This window comes from Marmota marmota, unplaced genomic scaffold (assembly GCF_001458135.2).
Source record: "Marmota marmota marmota unplaced genomic scaffold, marMar, whole genome shotgun sequence".
Taxonomy (NCBI): domain Eukaryota; kingdom Metazoa; phylum Chordata; class Mammalia; order Rodentia; family Sciuridae; genus Marmota; species Marmota marmota.
The window spans coordinates 1-20,495 of NW_025999894.1; the positions used below are offsets into that span (position 1 = coordinate 1).

At 37.2% G+C, this 20,495-nt stretch overlaps 1 protein-coding gene and 1 long non-coding RNA gene across 8 annotated transcripts in view; one reads left to right on the top strand and one right to left on the bottom strand.

Moving 5' to 3' along the window:
* Positions 1 to 2,755: 2,755 nt before the first annotated feature.
* Aldh3a1 (aldehyde dehydrogenase 3 family member A1) overlaps positions 2,756 to 20,495 on the top strand; it is a 55,446-nt gene continuing 37,706 nt past the window's right edge. For 3 of the 7 annotated variants that reach the window (XR_007344684.1, XR_007344685.1, XR_007344687.1), the window contains exons 1-3: positions 8,626 to 8,711; positions 11,668 to 11,744; positions 19,735 to 19,870. The gene's annotated coding sequence lies outside the window, so the exon portion shown is untranslated. Of the gene's footprint in view, positions 3,578 to 4,157; positions 4,198 to 8,625; positions 8,712 to 11,667; positions 11,745 to 13,488; positions 14,144 to 19,549; positions 19,617 to 19,734; positions 19,871 to 20,495 lie in introns of those variants that run through there. The other 4 variants (XM_048796191.1, XR_007344689.1, XM_048796183.1 and 1 more) reach the window with 4 other exon arrangements.
* On the bottom strand, positions 12,157 to 19,736 carry LOC125614129. The gene is made up of 3 exons (XR_007344774.1): positions 19,528 to 19,736; positions 16,002 to 16,004; positions 12,157 to 12,167 (listed from the first exon to the last, which is right to left on the bottom strand). It is a non-coding gene; the product is annotated as an uncharacterized LOC125614129 (long non-coding RNA).

The following is a 20,495-nucleotide window of genomic DNA, read 5'->3' on the forward strand; positions in this document are numbered from 1 at the left end:
CTTTTTTNAGTTATTCGTTGTATTATGTATTGAGGTAGGGGTCCAACCTCATTCTCTTTATGTGGATATCTAATTGTCCAGCACCATTTATTAAAAATTATTCTTCCCCCCACTGAATGGCTTTAGCACCTTGTGGTCAAAATCAATCAAAAAATTGATAGATGTTTGGTCTACCTCTGGACTCTTGAGTTGGTCTGTATAATATTTATCTTTTGGCAAGTTTTAAATCAAATTGGGAATTATGAGTTCTCTAGTTTTGTTCTTTTTCAAGATTTTTTGGCTTTTTGAAGCTTGCAACTCCATATAAATTTGAAAATTAGCTTTTCTGTTTAAGCAAAAAAGTTCTGAATTTTGGAATTTCGATAGGGGTTGTATTAAATCTGTGGGTCACTTTGGGCAGTATTGCCATTTTAGTCTTCAACCTATGAATACAAGATTCCTTTCCATATATTTAGATATTAATTTCTTTAGTGTACAGGTCTTTCTCTGTCTAGCCTAAGTTCAGTTTATTCCTAGGTATGTTACTTTTTAGATATTACTGTAAATAAAATTTTGTTTGTTTGTTGGAGCGTCCATTGGTCGAATATAGGAACACTACTGATATTTGCAAATTGCTCTTGTACCCTGCAATTGTGAAATATTATTTTTTAGCTGTAGTAGTTTGTTGTGGGTTTGTGTGGGTTTGTATTCTTAATGTTTCCTGCATGTAAGAACAGGTCACTTTCAAATGGAATTAGTTTGACCTCTTCCTTTCAATGTGAATTTTTTTGATGCCTGATATTTCTGGGCAGACCTTTCAGTGCAGTGTTAAACACAAGTAGTGAAAGTATCATCCTTGCTTCAGTCCTGAACTTAAGGGCAAAAGCTTTCACTCTTTCACCATTAAGTCTGATGTTGGCTATGGGTTTTTCATAAATATGCTTTATCATATAGGGTAAATGTTCTTCATTCCCTGGTTTTCTGAGTCTTTCTGTCATGAAAAGGCATTGGATTTGTCAAGTGCTTTTTCTGTTTGGAAGTAATTGTACATTTTCCTCCTTTATTAATTCTAGTATTTTCTGTGTGTGTGTGTGCGCGCGCGCGCGTGCTTGCGGGGAATCCCTTTATTTTGTTAATGTTGTGTATTACATTTATTTTTCTCAGGTTGAACAACTCTTGCATTACTGGGTAAATCTGACTTGAGTAATTTTATCAGTCATATTTGTTGTTCTTTGACATAAGAGCACTTTTGTGGCTTTTAATTTAAGAAAACCTTTTAAATTTTGGTTTATATTGTACTTAGCTATTTTGTCTTAGGAACTATTTGTTTCACATGAATTATTTCTTATTTAGTAACTTTTCCAAATAACTGCCATTTACTATACTTAAAAGACAGCAGTTTATAGATCTCAGGAGCTTTTTTTCCGGTAAGAATTGAGGACCTCCCCACACTCCAAGTTGTCCAAGCTGGTCATGATCCTCCTACCTCTATCAGTTTAGGCACTTTATAGTGAAAATGACTCAAGAAGTTTGGAAAGAGAAAAATCTATAGTATCTGCTTATGTATTTCATGTTATACACATAAAAAATTAAAATGCCAATTCAGAAGGTAATATAATTTCTTTTTCTTTCTGTTTCCTCCATTTTTATTTTATTTGTTTATTTATTTGGGAGAAAGGATCTTGCTATGTTGCCCAGGTTGGTCTCCAACTCTGAGCTCAAACAAGTAATCTTGCCTCATCCTCCTGGGTAACTGCGACCACAGGTATGCACCACCATCCCTGGCTATGACTTTTCTTTTTTGCTTTCTTTTTTTTGCAGCCTTATATATAACATACTCAGAAAATGCCTGGGCTTAGTCATCTCAGGTTGTTTTCTTATGCTGGTTTATTTCTACCATTTAACCAGCTACTGAGTTTCTCCTTTAGACATAATGACTTCTTCCTCCTAGATTTCTTGTTCTTTTTCATTACAACTACTCCTCCTTTATCTGTATGATTTTCTGTCATAACCTCAGAAGAGACAATAGGCTTGTTTTGGTTAGAGTCCTTTTATTTGTTTTGTTTATTATTTCTTTGGTTTTCCTATCTTCACTGGCATGGGTTTTTGCTATTTGATGATGTTTGATGAGACAAGGAAATACATGAGACCATTTCAAAAGAATTTCAGAAAAATAAAGAAGTGTCTAAATGAAAATATGTCCTGCTGCCTTCCTCCCTGAGATCATGGGATGAGGTAGGCTTTCCTGTCGATGCACCTGTGTATCCTTCTTTGAATCAGTTTTTTTGTTCATTTGCAAAGTTTCTCATATTGTAGGCATCCATACAGTGTGCTAGGTGTTAGTTCTATTTATATTAAAATTGATGGGTGTAATTGTGAGAAAAATAACAATGGAAGCCAGGCACATGTGGTACCTGCTGTAATCCCAGCAACTTTGGAGACAGAGATAGGAGGATCACAAATTCATGACCAGCATGGGCAACTTAGTGAGACCCTGTCTCAAAATTAAAAATGAATAGGGCTGGGATTAACTCAATGCTCCTCTGAGTTCAATCTCCAGTATTATTAAAAAAAAGGTGGGGGGGGGACCATACTTGAAGTAAATAACATAATGTAATGAAATGGTTAAATTTTAAGAATGTAATTTAACAATTCTGTCAAGTATAAGTCAGAAACAAACTGCAGCTCAGCTTCAAAACAGTTTATCTTCCATGTGCTCAGACCTTGAAAGTGGGTTCATCTTTGCCTCTAATCATCACTAGCACTTATTACTTCAGTTTTCAACATTAAAAGATTCTAGGTCAGGTATCATGATACATGCCCATAAACCCAGCAATTTGGGAGACTGAGGTAGGAGGATTGCAAGTTCTAGTTCATCTTGGTGACTTAGAACTGTTTCAAAATACAAAATTGAAAAAGTGGCTGGGGACAGATCAGTGGTATAGCACTCAGGAACCCTCACCCTCTCTCCTCCAAAGAAAAAGATTCCAAAGCAGCAGCTAATACTTTAATTGGATTTGTTTGTTTGCTTTTTATTTTAGGGATCTTTTTTATAATAGTACAAGGATGATTGCCCTTTCAGAAATTTGTTTCTTTAGCATACGGGAACTACAACATGTTGAAATAGTCATCTGTGTACCACACTAATTTGGAATTTGACAGTTAACTGGGATTTGAATTGGGTGACTCTCCTCATTATACTGTGAAATTGCATGTAATTGGGAGTCATGAGGGGATTTTCTGTTGACTTTATAGAAGCACCTTTATAACAGTTATTTGTTCGCATAGAGATGTGAGCTAATCACTGATTATCCTATTTTTTTCTTAAAAGGAATCTGTGTGTCTCACACCTTAGTAATACTTTCATCCTAGGTAGGCATTCCTTCCATTTCCAAAGGAGACTTTTGTTTTGAACTTCTCTTTTTGCAAAACTTCCAAGGAATCAGAGGACAGTTTTGAATCTTGGAGCATTGCTTTTCACTGACTGTCAGCATGACCTGTTAGAGACATAGTGGTAATCCCCAACCTCTTGTCTATCACAGATCCCAGATCATAGGAATGCAGTCATTGTGGTCAAGTCTCCATCCTCAGCTAAGAGGTAGGTGAGATCTCATACCTGTCCTTGGTCCTGCTTCTGAGGATGGTTCTGATCAAGTCCCAGGAGTTCCCAATCAGATGTTAGTGGTACCCCTGGAATCCCTTCTTGCTCTTCCATGTACTGATTTTAAGATTGTCCTGTCAACTCTTATTTATTTTGAGTTTATTTCCCCTCCCCTCCTCATTGCAGCCAGTGACTGCCAGTCATATTTCTTGACCAAAGCCATCCAGGTCTGGGGAGTATTAATTAGCACCTCCTTCCCTTCCAGATGGGCAAGCACTTGTGGGTCTTTAAATCTGCCAGTTAAAATACTGGTGAATATACCTTGTGGTTGTTTGCTGCCTCTTATTCAAAGAACTAAGTAACTTATTAACAGAAATGTATCCAGTTGAGAGGCTACATATTTATATATGTTAAAAGGTAACATTTTAAGAAACTGAAGCTCCCTGAGCTATACAAAGAGGGCAGCCCCGAGTCTGTACAGTGAGTTATGTTTAGCGTGAAGTAACCACTGAGTCAGGGATTCAGTACTTAAAATTGGACTTTGGATGACAGAATTTCATATGGCATTATTTTCTAGAGAAGCCAGTCCATTGGAGAGAGAAGGAACAAAAGCACAGGTAGGAATAAAGGCTTTTTTCCTTAAAATAGGTCTTCTAAAATGATTTTCCAGTTGTTTACCTTGTCTCTGTGGATCATTTTTTAAAATATTTTTATTTTTTTTGATTGTTGTTGGACACAATACCTCTTATTTATTTTTATGTGGTGCTGAGGATCAAACCCAGGGACTCACATGTGCTAGGCAAGTGCTTTACTGCTGAGTCACAACCCCCTCCCCTCTGTGGATCATTTTTGAGTCCTGTGATATGAAAAAAGCACAAAGTACCTCCACACTGGACCCAGCTTCTGTTAATATTGAAGAATGAAGACAATAGCCCATAGTAAGATATGATTTTATAAATCTTGCAGATAAGTTGTTGGATATTATTAATTAAACCTGACAATGTATATGCTTAGTATATTAAGTACAATAAGTTGGTCTTGGGACAGGTGGAAGCCTTCTCTGGGCTTTCTCTAACCTCTTTCTTCTCATAGAGGTTGTCACTAGCCTGAAAAATATCCATTTTTGTCCTCACTATTCTTTACAGTCTGCGGTGAGAATGTGTTTCCGAGTGCTTTATTTTTTTTTTTGGTTTGGCTTATTTGCGATATTACCATAAATGATTTCTCTGTGTACTCTTTTGTTCAGCAGTGTTGTTGAGATTTACCTGCTCAACGACATGGAGCTAGACATTGTTATTTTTCAATGTTGTATAATTTTCCCTGGTGTAACTGTTATGCATCTGATTTATCTGTTCTCCAGGCATTGCATATAGAGGGTTTTTTTTTTTTAATTTCCAAATAACACTGCTTTGATCAAGGTGATTGTAGGTTTGAAGGCAGCCCTACCAACTCAGAGAGATCCTCAGGAACTGACCAAGACCCTGTCTCAAAATTCAAAAGGAAAATGATGAGGGGTATAGCTAAGTGGTAAAGTGCCCTGGGTTCAACCTCAGTACCAAAACAATAAAAATTTAAAAAATAATAAACTTAGACCTGTGTAGCATTTACCCTACTAAGGAAATTTCCAAAATTATGTGACCTAAGAGAAAAGAGACTGCACTGATTTGAAAAATGCAGACTAGGCATATCACAGGGCTGGAATGATCAGGGGTTGCTGGGGACTAAGGGGCCAGGGGAGAGGGAGTGGTTATAGATACCCAATTCAGGAAAATGTTCTGGAACAACATAGTGGTGACTAGTGCAGAGTTTTGAGAATGTATTTAATGGCAATAAACTGAATCTTTTAAAAATGAATGAAATTTTTTCAAAAGCTAAATTTAACAAAATATATACATAAAATAAGAAGAAGCAAAGAAGCAATGGCAGAGCGGGGTAAGGGCAGCTCTGGGGTGGGAACAGTTATAAAGGTGTGCTTCATGGGTGTTGCTGGCTGAGGGGGCCTCTAGGAGCTGTTGGTCCATTACCTCCATGTGCAGCCAGTTTGATGGGAGCCTTGAGAAACCAGGAGACATGTAAATCAGGGGCTGCCTGCAGCCCAGATGTTTATAATGTGGGATATATATATATATGATCATGGCATCTGCAAACAGGGGTAATTAGACCTCTTCCTTTCCTATTTGGACACCATTTCTTTTATTCTCACCTCTTTCTGTGACCAACACTTCTAATAGTATATTGAACAACAGTGTTGTTTTGTTCCTGATCTTACAGGAAATTATTTCAGCTCTTCTCCATTCAGTGTGATGTTGTTTTGGGTCTGTCATCCATTGCCTTTATTTGGTTGAGGCACATTTCTCTTATTTCTAATTTATGAAGGTTTTCATTAAAAGATATAGAATTTTACCCAATGATTTCTGTAGTTATTTAAATGGAGCTGTGAGTTTTGTTTTTGATTCCTTTACTACAGAATATCACCTTTATGTATTTACACACGTTGAAACATCGTTACCTCCCTGGGATGAATCTCATCTATTGGTGGTGAATGATCACTTTGGTGTGCTATTAGATTAGGTTCAGTAGCATTTTGTTGAATATTTATGCATCTATGTTCATCAGGTATATTGGTCTATAGTAGTTTTTGTTTGCTTTTGTAGTGTCTCTGCATGGCTGTGGCATCAGAATAGTTCTGTGCTTATGAGTTTGGAAGGATTCCCTCTTCAGTATTTTAGAAGAATTTGAGAATTGGTAAATTAGTACTCTTTGTTTCAGTTTTCTGTTTTTGTTTTTTTTTCCAGACATAGGGATTAAACTTAGGTCTTAGCCAGGAAAGGCAAGCACATTACCACTGAGTACTGCCCTTACCCTGAATACTTTTTTAAAGGGTTGTTAGAATTCAGCACAGAAGCCATCAAGTCTTGACCTCTTCTTTATAGGAGACTCTTCATTATTTATTCAGCATCTTTACTCAGTATTACACTAAGTTTTCCATTTCTTCATAATTTCATCTTGGTAGATTGCATTGTATGTATCCTGCTAGATTATTGAACTTGCTGGCGTATAGTAGTGGTCTCTTTACAGGAGTTTCTTATGATTCTCTGTATTTCTGTTATGTCAGACGCAGTGTCTCTTTTTCTATTTCTGATTTCATTTAAGTCTCCCTTTTTTCTCTTCACCTAGCTGAATGTTTGCTGACTTTTTCTTAAACACCTGCTTTTAGTTTTGTTGATCTTTTTCAATTGTTTCCATAGTTTTTATTTTATTTATTTCTGCTCTGATATTTATTATGTCCTTCCTTTAATGAACTTTTGGGTTAGTTTGTTCTTTTTATAGTTCTTTGTTGTGTTGCATTAGCTTTTTGTCATCTTAGATCTGTTTTGATGTGGATGTTCACTGCTATAAACGTCTCTCATTAAACTTCTTTTGCTGCATACCATAGGTTTTGATGCAGAGCCATGGACTCAGGTAGGAGGCTTAGTGCTGGGGCCTGCCCTTCCTTGGTGGATTTCTCAGTTGGTTCAGCAGGTTGGGTGAGGCCAAGCCCATAGAAAGGAATTATACTGAGCTTTCTGATAAAGTTTCTGTTTCCAGTCTGAGAAACAGCATTCTAAACCCATCTTGGCTGTGCTTTGAACAGCCCAGACTTAAATATTTTTTAATTAATTGAAGGTTGGAATCTAGATCTGTTGTCCTACATATAGACCAGTAGAAACTCGAGAATGCCTTCCTCCATCATGAGTGCTGCTGGACCCAAGGTAGGAGTGTCTAAGTAGGAGTGTCATTAAAATAAAGACCCTAATGTCCATGTCAGAAGATAGGACTTTCAAATTAGAATCTATGGAGGTAAAACTAAATGACAGGTATAATTTACAAAACAGCATGTACATTGACAAGCACAATAAGAAATGATTGTCTCCCTCCCTCCCTCTCTCACCCCCTCCCTCTCCCTCTCCTCCCTCCCTCACCCCTCCCCCCCCNTGCTATTTGATGATGTTTGATGAGACAAGGAAATACATGAGACCATTTCAAAAGAATTTCAGAAAAATAAAGAAGTGTCTAAATGAAAATATGTCCTGCTGCCTTCCTCCCTGAGATCATGGGATGAGGTAGGCTTTCCTGTCGATGCACCTGTGTATCCTTCTTTGAATCAGTTTTTTTGTTCATTTGCAAAGTTTCTCATATTGTAGGCATCCATACAGTGTGCTAGGTGTTAGTTCTATTTATATTAAAATTGATGGGTGTAATTGTGAGAAAAATAACAATGGAAGCCAGGCACATGTGGTACCTGCTGTAATCCCAGCAACTTTGGAGACAGAGATAGGAGGATCACAAATTCATGACCAGCATGGGCAACTTAGTGAGACCCTGTCTCAAAATTAAAAATGAATAGGGCTGGGATTAACTCAATGCTCCTCTGAGTTCAATCTCCAGTATTATTAAAAAAAAGGTGGGGGGGGGACTATACTTGAAGTAAATAACATAATGTAATGAAATGGTTAAATTTTAAGAATGTAATTTAACAATTCTGTCAAGTATAAGTCAGAAACAAACTGCAGCTCAGCTTCAAAACAGTTTATCTTCCATGTGCTCAGACCTTGAAAGTGGGTTCATCTTTGCCTCTAATCATCACTAGCACTTATTACTTCAGTTTTCAACATTAAAAGATTCTAGGTCAGGTATCATGATACATGCCCATAAACCCAGCAATTTGGGAGACTGAGGTAGGAGGATTGCAAGTTCTAGTTCATCTTGGTGACTTAGAACTGTTTCAAAATACAAAATTGAAAAAGTGGCTGGGGACAGATCAGTGGTATAGCACTCAGGAACCCTCACCCTCTCTCCCCCTCTTTATGTTTTCTTTTTTGAGAAAAGGTCTCACTAAGTTGCCCAGGTTGACTTTGAACTTGTGATTCTCCTATCTTAGTCTTCCTGAGTCACTGGGTTTACAGGTTTTCACTACCATACCAAAATGTATGGCTATATCTTAGTGGTACTATTTTCACCAAAGTTTTTGTATTAAAGTTAAATGTCCTGAAATAATTATGTTTTTCAGAAAAAATGAGCATGCTTGGTTGATTCTCTCCTTTTCCTGAGGTGTATCAAAATCCTGATCTTCTTGAAGGTAAGAAATAAGGTATATACTTAAATAAGAGAAGTGAACATAGATTAGCTGATAATTCTGAAAACTGTGATTATCTTATTTTGCTATACTGAAATAAACAGGTGTAGCTATTTGTCTTTCAAAATTTCCTTTACTTTGGAAAGATGGTATGTGTTTCAAAAGATGGTATATGTTATCCATATACATTGTGAAATGATTACATAATCAGTCTAATTTATATACACATCCCCTCAAACACCTACCAATTTTTTGTGTGTGTTAGGAAAATTGCAGACGTTCTCTTTTAGCCATGTCAGTTGCACACTACATTATTATTAACTATAGTAGCTTCTGTACGTTTGATCTGAAATTGAATTGTATAAGTTGCTTATATATTTTTGGTGTTAGCCACCATCAAGTATATGCTTTGCAATGTCTCTCCCACTATTTGGCCTTCTCATTTTGTTGCTTGTTTTCCTTGTTGTGCAGAAGCTTTTGGTGTGATGTCATATCACTTGGTTTTTCTTGCTTTTCTGCATGTGCTTTCAGAGTCACGGTCATAAAGTCATTGCTAAGAGCAATATTATGGAGCTTTCCCTTAGTTTTTCTCTTGGGATTTTTATAGTTATAAGTTGTATGCTTAAATGTCTCATCCATCTATTTATTTATTTACTCATTAATTTTTGAATTGATGCATTATAATTACATATAAAATTGAAATATATTATAATATATTCATAAATGCATGTCAGCTTATTCCCTAGTTGTTCCCGTTTGCCTCCTGTCCTCCCTTATCCTCGATTTCCTGCTTCTACTCTCCTACTCTCAATTCTATTTTTGCAAGTTTACCCCTCTTTTCTCCTTAGATTCTACTTATGAGAGAAACCATTTGATGCTTGACTTTCTTTTTTTTTTAAGGTGGACACAGTATCTTTATTTTACATTTATGTGGTGCTGAGGATCGAACCCAGTGCTTCATGCATGCTAGGCAAGCACTCTACCACTGAGCCCCAGCCCCAGCCTCAGCCCCTGATGTTTGACCTTCTGAGACTAGCTTATTTTACTTGGCCTGACATTCTCCAGTTCCATCCCTTTACCAGAAAATGACAAAACTTCATTTTTTTTCATGATTGAGTAGAACTCTATTGTGTTTATATGTACATCTTCTTTATCCTTTCATCTATTGGTGGGCACCTAGGCTGGTTCCATAACTTGTCTATTGTGTATCGTGCTAATATATACTTTCTTATGCATATATCATTTTAGTATGTTGACTTTAAATCTATATCATAACTACCAAGGAGTGTGATAGATGGGCCATAAGAATGGATCCATTTGTAGTTTTTTGAGGAATCACCATACTGCTTTCCAAAGCGGTAGCGGTAATTTGCAGTCAAATCAACAATGTATAAATGTACATTTCCCCCCCATATCATTACCAACAATTATCATTTGTATTCTTGATGATTGTCATTCTGACCAGGGTGACATGAAATCTCAGTGTAGGTTTTTGTTTGTTTTTGTGCCAGAGATTAAACTCAGGAGTTTTTACCCACTTAGCCACATACCCAGCCTCTTTTTTAATTTTTTATTTTGAGACAGTGTCTCACCATATTTCTGAGGCTGGCATTGAACTTGCAATCCTCCTGTCAGCCTCTGAAGCCGCTAGGATTATAGGTACGTGCTTCTGTGCCTGGTTTCAATTTAGTTTGATTGGCATCTTTGTTGAACATATTTTTATATGTTTGTTGGCCATTTGAATTTTTTTTGAGAAATCTGTTTAGATTTTTTTGCCCATTTATTGGATTCATTAGATTTTTTATTGTCAATATATAACATTTTATAATATTTCTGGTTACTAATCCCCTGTTGGAAGGGTATCTGACAAACATTTTCTCCCATTCTGTAGGCTGTCTTCATACTCTTATTTTCTTTGCTGTGCACATATACACATACACAAGCATCCAACTAAAAAGATTCTGCACCTTATTGTGAATTAGCATGCACATATTAGAGAAATCATTTGGCCTTGGTTTTGTGGGATTGTTTTTTTTTTTGACATATGTATACATTGCAAATGATTCAGTTCATTTACATACCCACTGCCTCCCTAACTTACCTTTTGGTCTTCGTGGTTAGAACATTTAAATCCCTTAGAAATTTTGAAATATACAATTTTGACTGTGGTCATCATGCAGAGAAGTTGGTCAATAAATTTTCTTCTCCAATCAGGGAGACCCTGAGCAACTTTTTGAGACAGAGTTCAGGTGGCTGCTGCTTGGTTGGGGGGCCTGCTCCTGTTCTTGTTCAGCCTCCTTTTTTGCTCCAGCTGGGGCTGTCTGTTGACCTGCACATGGTGCAGGTGGGAGCATCTCCTCTAGGTGCCGTGCGCACTGCTGCTGCTAGAGCCCTACACAGCTTTCATGGAATGTGTATGTGTCCATCCCTCCACCAACATGTGTTTACTACAAACTGAGTGTCAAGTGCCTTGCACAGTCTGAAAGGTGCCTCTGCCTGGGCCTCCACCCAGGTGTGTGACATTCACACAGGTGGTTGACCTTTTATTGCCCTTTAAGGAAATTCCAGAATCTGTGAAAGCACCTTGTGACCTCACCTAAAGCAAAGAGGATTAACTTTGGCAGGATCTTAGAGACAAGGGCTACCGAATTGGTGAGGGTTGGGGTGGGGTGAAAAGATTTGTAAAAATTAGAGTCCTGTGCAAGGATCCCACAGAAACATTGTAACTGTTCTGAGCCTGGGATGCCTGGGTAAATCAAATTGTGTTATTGTGCTCTTTCAGTCTTTTCTTTTTTCCTGAAATGATTTTTAGGCTGGTTTTTATATTTCTGAGTAGATGTGGGATATTTTGAATGCTCTGTCACCATAAATGTGCACAGATGTTTTTGTACCTGTCAACCTAACTTACAAAGCAGGGTGACTAGGCCTTCCTTTCTGTCCTGGGAGTTAACCATATTGTTTGTCCTTTCAGGTCCTGACTCTTCCATGGTTAAATTTTCCATTCTGAAGAAACAAGGACATTTTCCCTGAAGAATGTAAAGAAGCTTGGTAAGCCTGTGTGAATCTTCTTTCCATCATTTTTGATTAAATGGCATTTTGTATTTTAAAAAAGAATATAACCATAGACTATGTGCTCTTTTTGTGTGAGATTTAGTAAGTATCTTCAGGTTTTTTATGCTTTTCCTGTGTCTGCACTGCGATCTCGCAGGGCAGTGCATTAATAGTGTACAGTTTGTTCATACATTCTTCTGCTAACCGACATCTGTAGTGTTTCCTGTATTTGTGTGCATATTTGAAAGGATTTGCTATGACCATTCCTGAAAAAGACATTATAAGCACCTACACTTCTATTTCCCTTCATTTAATACCAGATCATATTGGTAAATACATGTTCCAACTTTTTTTTTCTTTTTTTTTTTTTTTTAGTACTGGTGATTAAAGCCAGGGCTCCAGGCATGCTAGAGGTGTGCTCTACACTGGGCCACATCTCCTGTCCTTTTCCATTTCATTTTGAGACAAAGTCTTGCTAAGTTGGCCAGCCTGACCTGAGACTTATGATCCTCCTGCCTTATCTGCCTATGTAGCTAGGATTACAGCTGCACATCACCATTCCTGGCTTTGCATTCTGCTTTTAAGGACACTTTCAAACTGTTTCCCAAAGTGATGTGTCAGTTATATTCCCGTCAGTAGTGTATTGAGTTATCCACTTCCCCTGTGAGTATTCTCAATTCATGCTACTGTATTTTCAGCATTTTTATTTTTTGCAGAATCATTTGCCTTGGTGATCATTTAAAGAGTAAAGTTAAAAAAAAAAAAACACCAGAAATCCCATAAAATTATACTTCCCTAATTATTTTTGTCTTGTCCTTGATAATATTTTATGCATATGTGTAAGAGACATCATAAATAAATATTACTTTACTGGTAGATATTTCAGTTGTTTCTGTATCTAAGTATATGTCGTATTTTGTATGCATTTATAAAAAAGCATGTATGCACTCAGTTTCCCCCAACGATAACATCTTGCAAAACTAAAATTCAATATCACAACCAAGAAAACTCCATCAATACAGTGAGGATATAGAATGTTTCCATCACTAGGAGGAGTCCACAAGTGGGTTTTTTTTTTTTTGTAGCCAAACAAGCTTCCCTCCTCCTGTCTCTGCTTTTTCCTGCTGGTAACCACTGTTCTGTTCCCCCATTACTAAAATTTCATAAATCTTACAAAAAATCAAATCAATCGCATAGTATTTCCTATTTTGTGAGCATCATTCACTCAGGATATTGTTGCATGTATCAATTTTCATGTCTTAGTGGTGGCTAGGGTATAGATGTGCACAGTTTTTTGTTGTTTTTTTTGTTTTGTTTTTTGTTTTTGGTCTTATTATGTCCAAAAGGACATTTGGGTTGAATCAAGTTCTTAGTGTTACAAATAAGGCAGCTATATGAAAATCGAAAAAAAATTGGGGGTGTTGTTACTAAAGTCTTATTTCTCTGCTTAAATTCTCAGGTGTGCAATTGACACATCAAATGGTATTTGCATTGTTAGTTAGTTCTCCATTACGGTGTCCAAATACCTGAAATGATCAACTTCAATGGAGAGGTTTATTTTAGCTTGTAGTTTCAGTCCATGGTCGGTGGTCCTGTGGCTTTAGGGCCTCTGGGTGTTACATCATAGCATTAGTTGCTGTTCACCCAGTGACAGCCAGACTCAAACAAAGGGATATGAGGGGCTGGAGTTTCATTATACTCCTAAAAGTCATGTCGCTAATGACAAACTTCCTTCCACTAGGCCCCACTTCTTAAAATTTCCACCAGCTACTGTCAGCACCACATGCTGGGGACCAACCCTTCAACACATGGGCCTTTGGAAGACATTCAAGATCCAAAGTGTAGCATGCATATTTTGTTTTGAAGAAACTGCTTCCCAGTGGCTCTCATAATTATTCCCAGTGGCTCTCATAATTACATTCCCACTGGTAATGTGTGAGTGATCCTGTCTCTTCCTCTTCAGTAGAGTGTAGTGAGTATTTTCATTTGAGCTACTTTTAGCTGAGGTAGCAGTGTGTGTGTGTGTGTGTGTGTTGAGATGGGGGTCTTGCTATGTTATCCAGTCTCCTCTCTTACTCTTTGGCCCCAATGATCTCCTTCAGCCTACGTATTCTGAGTATCTGGGACTCTGGCATCTCCTACCTCACTTGACTCTCATTGTGATTTTAAGTTGCGTTTTCCTAATGGCTAAAGATGTTGTCCATCTTTTTCTTTCCTTGTTGGACTTTTTATTTTCTTCATGATTGTAATCCAATTACAGGATAATGACCTAGAAAAATTCTAAAATAAACGCAATATTAGATGAAGGAAGGAAATAATAAAGATTAAAAATGAAAATAATGACCGAGCACAGTGGCACATGCCTATAATTTTAGCAGCTTGGGAGGATCATGAGTTCAAAGCCAGCTTCAGCAATTTAGCGAGGTCCTAAACAACTTAGAAAGACTCTGACACTAAATTAAAATATTTAAAAAGGGCTGGGGGGCTGGGGCTGTGGCTCAAGTGGTAGCGCGCTCGCCTGTCATGCGTGCGGCCCGGGTTCGATCCTCAGCACCACATACAAACAAAGATGTTGTGTCTGCCGAGAACTAAAAAAAATAAATAAATATTTAAAAATAAATAAATAAATAAATAAAAAGGGCTGGGAATTTGTCTCAGTGGTTAAGCATCCCTGGGTTAAATTCCCACACACACAAAAAAAGAGGAAATAATGAAATAGAGAATAGAAAAACTGTGGTAGAATCCATGAAATGCAAAGTTTTTTTTTTTTTAAGATAAGAAAAATTAACAAACCTTCACCTTGAAGCAATGAGAACAAAAGGTAATACCCAAAATAAAAGATTTAAACATGGGGTCATTCTGCCTTACAGAAAGAAAAGTCATCCCAAGAGAATACTCTGAACAATATAATTACAGTGAATAACCTAGATGAAAGGTCCAATTCCATAATTCCATGCTAGTGAATCAGCAGGAGGTCACCAAGGACCATGAGGTCCCCTTGCAATAATGAAGGCAAGGATCCTGCCCTGAGCTCCTAGGGCCACTAGAAGACGCCAAATCCTGCTTTCTGCAGCAGGTGGTGCATATGCCTATAAAGCCTGCGCCAGTTTCCTCAGAACCCAGCCCTGGAAACTTATCCTCCACTTGAGTGGAGTGGGAGCCTCATCTGTGGTAAGGAAAAGACCTGTTGGAGGTTCTAAAGGATGAGGAAGGCAATTTGTTCCCCGCTGCTCTTGGATGGTTTTCTTAAGTAAGCCGTTCCCAAAGGTTTATTCTGTCCTTCTTCAGGTTATATTTCAGCAAGACTTGGACAAAATGACCATTTATTGCAGGTGGTGGCTCATCATAACAGAGGAGGGACATGAGGTTTTCTGCAGGCTCAGGTGGTTTCTGGGGAAGAAGTCTCCAGAACACATACAGAGAAAGGGACACCTACAATAGGGACAGAATGGACCTATCCCCCTAGCTATGTCTGACGAGCTGGGGACACATGCCTTTCCAGGGTGATGAGTGAGGAAGTCCAGGGGGAAAGGTTACTGGATGATGGCCCATGTATTTTTATAATTAATTAATGTTTAATTTTGCCCTCCAGGTGAAAGCAGTTGAAAAACAAGTGGCAAATTGAAAGGGGGTCAAGTAAAACTCATGACATTTTTCCAGGTTTCAATCTTGCATTTATATCAAAACTAGAATTCAATACAAGTTTATTTTCCTGGCTTTTATGAAAGCAAATTAATATATTTTTAAAAGGTACTTATTAGTTCTCCTTTTCAACCAAGAGAATTGTCATGTTTGACATGACCATGACCCAGTCATGACTCATGACCCAGTGATGACCTTAAATAATTTTACATTAATTTTGCACTCACTAAATCATCTTTCATAAGACCTCACTGTGAATGATGAGGCTTAGAAATATATGCCAAAGTAGGATTGGGGCTATAGCTTAGTTGGTAGAGTGCTTGCCTCACGTGCACAAGGCCCTGGGTTCAAGCCTGAGCACTATACGTACACGGCGGGGGTGGGGGGAAAGGATACATTTATGCCAAAGTGACTTTCAAGTGTGGATGGTGTTGCACCAAGCAAAATTTGTCAATCACTTTTAGAATATCCCCAAAATGATGGTGATTCTTTAATAACAACTATTGCATTTTATGGTGATAAAGGCCATTTATATAAAATGTCTACAGAGTTTAATACAAAATCCAGTAGTGGGGTTTTTTTACATGAGGTGTTTGTTAAATTAAATTTTACCTTCTTATTATTCAATATCTGAAGATACTTTCATTTTATATATCTTCAATTCATTGGGGAAAATTAGGATCACTGTAACATTCTTTAAATATTTGTTATGTAAAAAGGTAGGAAAAGGGTAATATCACAACAGATACTACAGAAATACAGAGGATAATTAGAAATTATTTTGAAAACTTATACTCCAATAAAATAGAAAATATTGAAGGCATCCACAAATTTCTTAAATCATACAATTTGCCCAAATTGAATCAGGATGATATACACAATTTAAACAGACCAATATCAAGTGAGGAAATAGAAGATACCATCAGAAGCTTACCAACCAAGAAAAGCCCAGGACCGGATGGATACATAGCCGAGTTCTACAAGACCTTTAAAGAAGAACTAATACCAATACTCTACAATTTATTTCAGGAAATAGAAAAAGAGGCAGTAATTCCCAACTCATTCTATGAGGCCATTATCACCCTGATTCCAAAACCAGGCAAAGACACATCAAAGAAAGAAAAGTTGAGACCAATATTTCTTATGACATAGATGCAAAAATTCTCAATAAAATTCTGGCAAATCGAATACAAAAATATATCAAAAAGATAGTGCACCACGATCCCAGGTATGCAAGGTTGGTTCAACATATGGAAATTAATAAATATAATTAATCACATCAATAGACTTAAAGATAAGAATCATATGATTATCTCAATAGATGCAGAAAAAGCATTTGACAAAACACAGCACCGTTTATGTTCAAAACACTAGGAAAAACTAGGGACAACCAGAACATATCTCACCATCATAAAGGCTATCATTTTAAAAGGAGAAAAATTGAAGGCATTCCCTCTAAAAACCGGAACAAGACAGGGATGCCCTCTTTCACCACTTCTATTTAACATAGTTCTTGAAACACTGTCCAGAACAAGTAGACAGATGAAAGAAATTAAAGGGATACATACAGGAAAAGAAGAACTTAAATTAGCATGATTTTCTGATGATATGATTCTATACCTAGAAGACCCTAAAAGTTCCACCAGAAAACTTGTAGAACTAGTAAATGAATTCAGCAAAGTAGCTGGACATAAAATCAACACCCATAAATCAAAGGTATTTCTGTATACCAGTGACAAATCCTCTAAATGGGAAATGAGGAAAACTACCCCATTTACAATAGCCTCAAAAAAGAAAAAAAAATAAAATACTTGGAAATCAACTTAAAGAAAAAAGTGAGAGATGTATACAATGAAAACTACAGAACCCTAAAGAAAGAAATCAAAGAAGACCTTAGAAGATGGAAAGATCTACCTTGTTCTTGGATAGGCAGAATTAATATTATCAAAATGACCATGCTACCAAAAGCACTATACAGATTTAATGAATTCCAATCAAAATCCCAATGACATTCCTCATAGAAATAGAAAAAGCAATCATGAAATTCATCTGAAAAAATAGGAGACCCAGAATAGCTAAAGCAATCCTTAGCAGGAAGAGCAAAGCAGGCGGCATCACTATAGCAGAACTTAAACTATACTACAGAGCAATAGTAACAAAAACAGCATGATATTGGCACCAAAACACACTGGTAGACCAATGGTACAGAAGAGAGGACACAGAGATTAACCCACAAAATTACAATTATCTTGTCTTAGACAAATGTGCCAAAAACATGCACTGGAGAAAAGAGAGCCTCTTCAACAAATGGTGCTGGGAAAACTGGAAATCCATATGCAACAAAATGAAATTAAACCCCTGTCTCTCACCATGCACAAAACTCAAAGTGGATCAAGAACCTAGGAATTAAGCCAGAGACCCTGTGTCTAATAAAAGAAAAAGTAGGCCCTAATCATCATGTTGGATTAGTCCCTGACTTCCTTAATAAGACTCCTATAGCTCAAAAATTAAAATCAAGAATCATTAAATGGGATAGATTCAAACTAAAAAGTTTCTTCCCGGCAAAAGAAACAATCTCTGAGGTGAATAGAGAGCCTGCATCTTGGGAGCAAATTTTTACCACTCACACATCAGATAGAGCACTAATCACTAAGGTATATAAAGAACTCAAAAAGCTAAACACCATAAAACCAAATAACCCAATCAATAAATGGGCCAAGGACCTGAACAGATACTTCTCAGAAGAGGATATACAATCAATCAACAAATACATGAAAAAAATGTTCATCATCTCTAGCAATTAGAGAAATGCAAATCAAAACTAAGATTTTATCTCACTCCAGTCAGAATGGTAGTTATTATGCATACAAACAATAGCAAGTGTTGGCAAGGATGTGGGGAAAAAGGTACACTCGTACATTGCTGGTGGGACTGCAAATTGGTGCAGCCAATATGGAAAGTAGTATGGAGATTCCTTGGAAATCTGGGAATAGAACCACCATTTGACCCAGCTATCCCTCTCGGTCTATACACAAAGGACTTTAAAACAGCTTACTACAGGGACACAGCCACATCAATGTTTATAACAGCACAATTCACAATAGCTAAATTGTGGAGCCAACCTAGATGCCCTTCAATAGATGAATGGATTAAAAAATGTGGAATATATACACAGTGGAATTTTACTCAGCTATAAAAGAGAATAAAATGGCATTTGCAGGTAAATGGATGGCATTGGAGAAGATAATGCTAAGTGAAGTTAGGCAGTTCCAAAAAAACAAATGTCGAATGTTTTCTTTGATATAAGGAGGCTGACTCATAGTGGGGCAGGGAGAGGGAGCATGGGAGGAATAGACGAACTTGAGATAGGACAGAGGGGTAGGAGGGGAAGGGAGGGGGCATGGGGTTAGCAAGGATGATGGAATGTGATGGACATCATTATCCAAAGTACATGTATGAAGACATGAATTGGGTGTCAACGTACTTTTTATACAACCAGAGATATGAAAAATTGTGCCCTATATGTGTAATATGAATTGTAATGTATTCTGCTATCATTTATTTTTTAAAAGTCAATAAAAAATTGTAGGCTAGCGTTTTGGCTCAGTGGTAGAGTACTGGTGTAGCATGTGTGAGGCACTGGGTTCACATAAATAAAATAATAAATAAAGTCATAGTTCATGTTGACAACTAAAAAAAATTTTAAAAGCATATGTTTATCTCCCCAAATAATTGAAACTTTCATCCTTGAAGCATACATTATTAAATTTTGTTTGCATTTTCTTTGCTCCTTTTCTAACTTGGAAAGTATATTCATGTCTTCTAACAGTTTTTCTTCAAACATTCTTGTAATTAGTTTGTTTTCTGGTAACTAAAGGCCTTCTAATATAGAATGCAGGTTTGTTTCTTTGTCAGTTGTTTTGTTGTTATTAAAAGCCTATTTCACTTTTCTCCATTTTTTCCAAAATATCAGCCCATATTGATGTGTTATAGAAAATTTCTAATTTATTTCTTCAGTTGGTATGATATATCTAATGTATATTATATACAATAACTCAGATACTTAATATATATTTATGTATATGAGAATATGATCAATGTTGTTAATTTTGGCGGGAAATGTTTGGATTGTAATAACCGTGTCTCCTCGTGCCACACAGAGGGGAAAATCCCAGTCTCTCCTAATCCCTGAGCACTCTCCATACTGTACATCTCTGCCACAATCAAGTGAGTCCCTTGCACCTCCAGACACTAGAACATGCCAGTAGAATCCCATAGAGCAGGAGTCAGAATGAACCCATAATCACTGTCCAATTATCTTTCTGCTGTCCTCTGCTGAACACAGGTGTGAACTGACTCAATAAAATGAAGCCTAGGATAAAAGTCAGAACTGATGCTGGAGCCATCATCTGGGGTCATGGAGAGTGAACTGAAGGAGACATTCCAGTGTGATGTGCAGCTTATCAGGAAGAGGGAGAGATGTGAGTGAATGCCCTTCTTTACAGAGTTGGGAATGGTGCAAAAGTCAGACAGTTTCAGGATACCCAGCAGAGGAAGTAGTTTATGTGAAAAAACAGAAATGATATAACCTCATGTCTCCAAAGCTGAGAGATATCAGAGAAACCTATGAAAAAGAAATTTCCCTGGGGCTGGGGTCTCAGTGGTAGAGTACTTGTCCCAGCACGTATGAGACCTTGGGTTCGATCCTCACAGCACCACATAAAAATAAATAAATAAATAAAGGTATTGTGTTCAACTACAACTAAAAAAATAAATATTAAAAAAAGGAAATTCCCTCAAAGATGTTCCAATTTTGTTTTAGTTCCAAAAGAAAGACTTCAAATGCTAAGTATGAAGAGATTATTGATAATTTTAGGAACACAGTACACCCCCTTATCTTGGAGGACCTGTTCCAAGATCTCCAGTGGATTTCTGAAACTACAGATAGTACTGACCCCTATCTACAAGCAGTGCAATTCCCCCCAGCTTATCTCATGGCCAGATGGTTGTCAAGGGAATGATGGGTAGGTAGCCTATAGAGCATGAACCCATTGGACTGAAGGTATGATATAATTCATGGTCAGGATAGAGAGTGATATTGCCTGA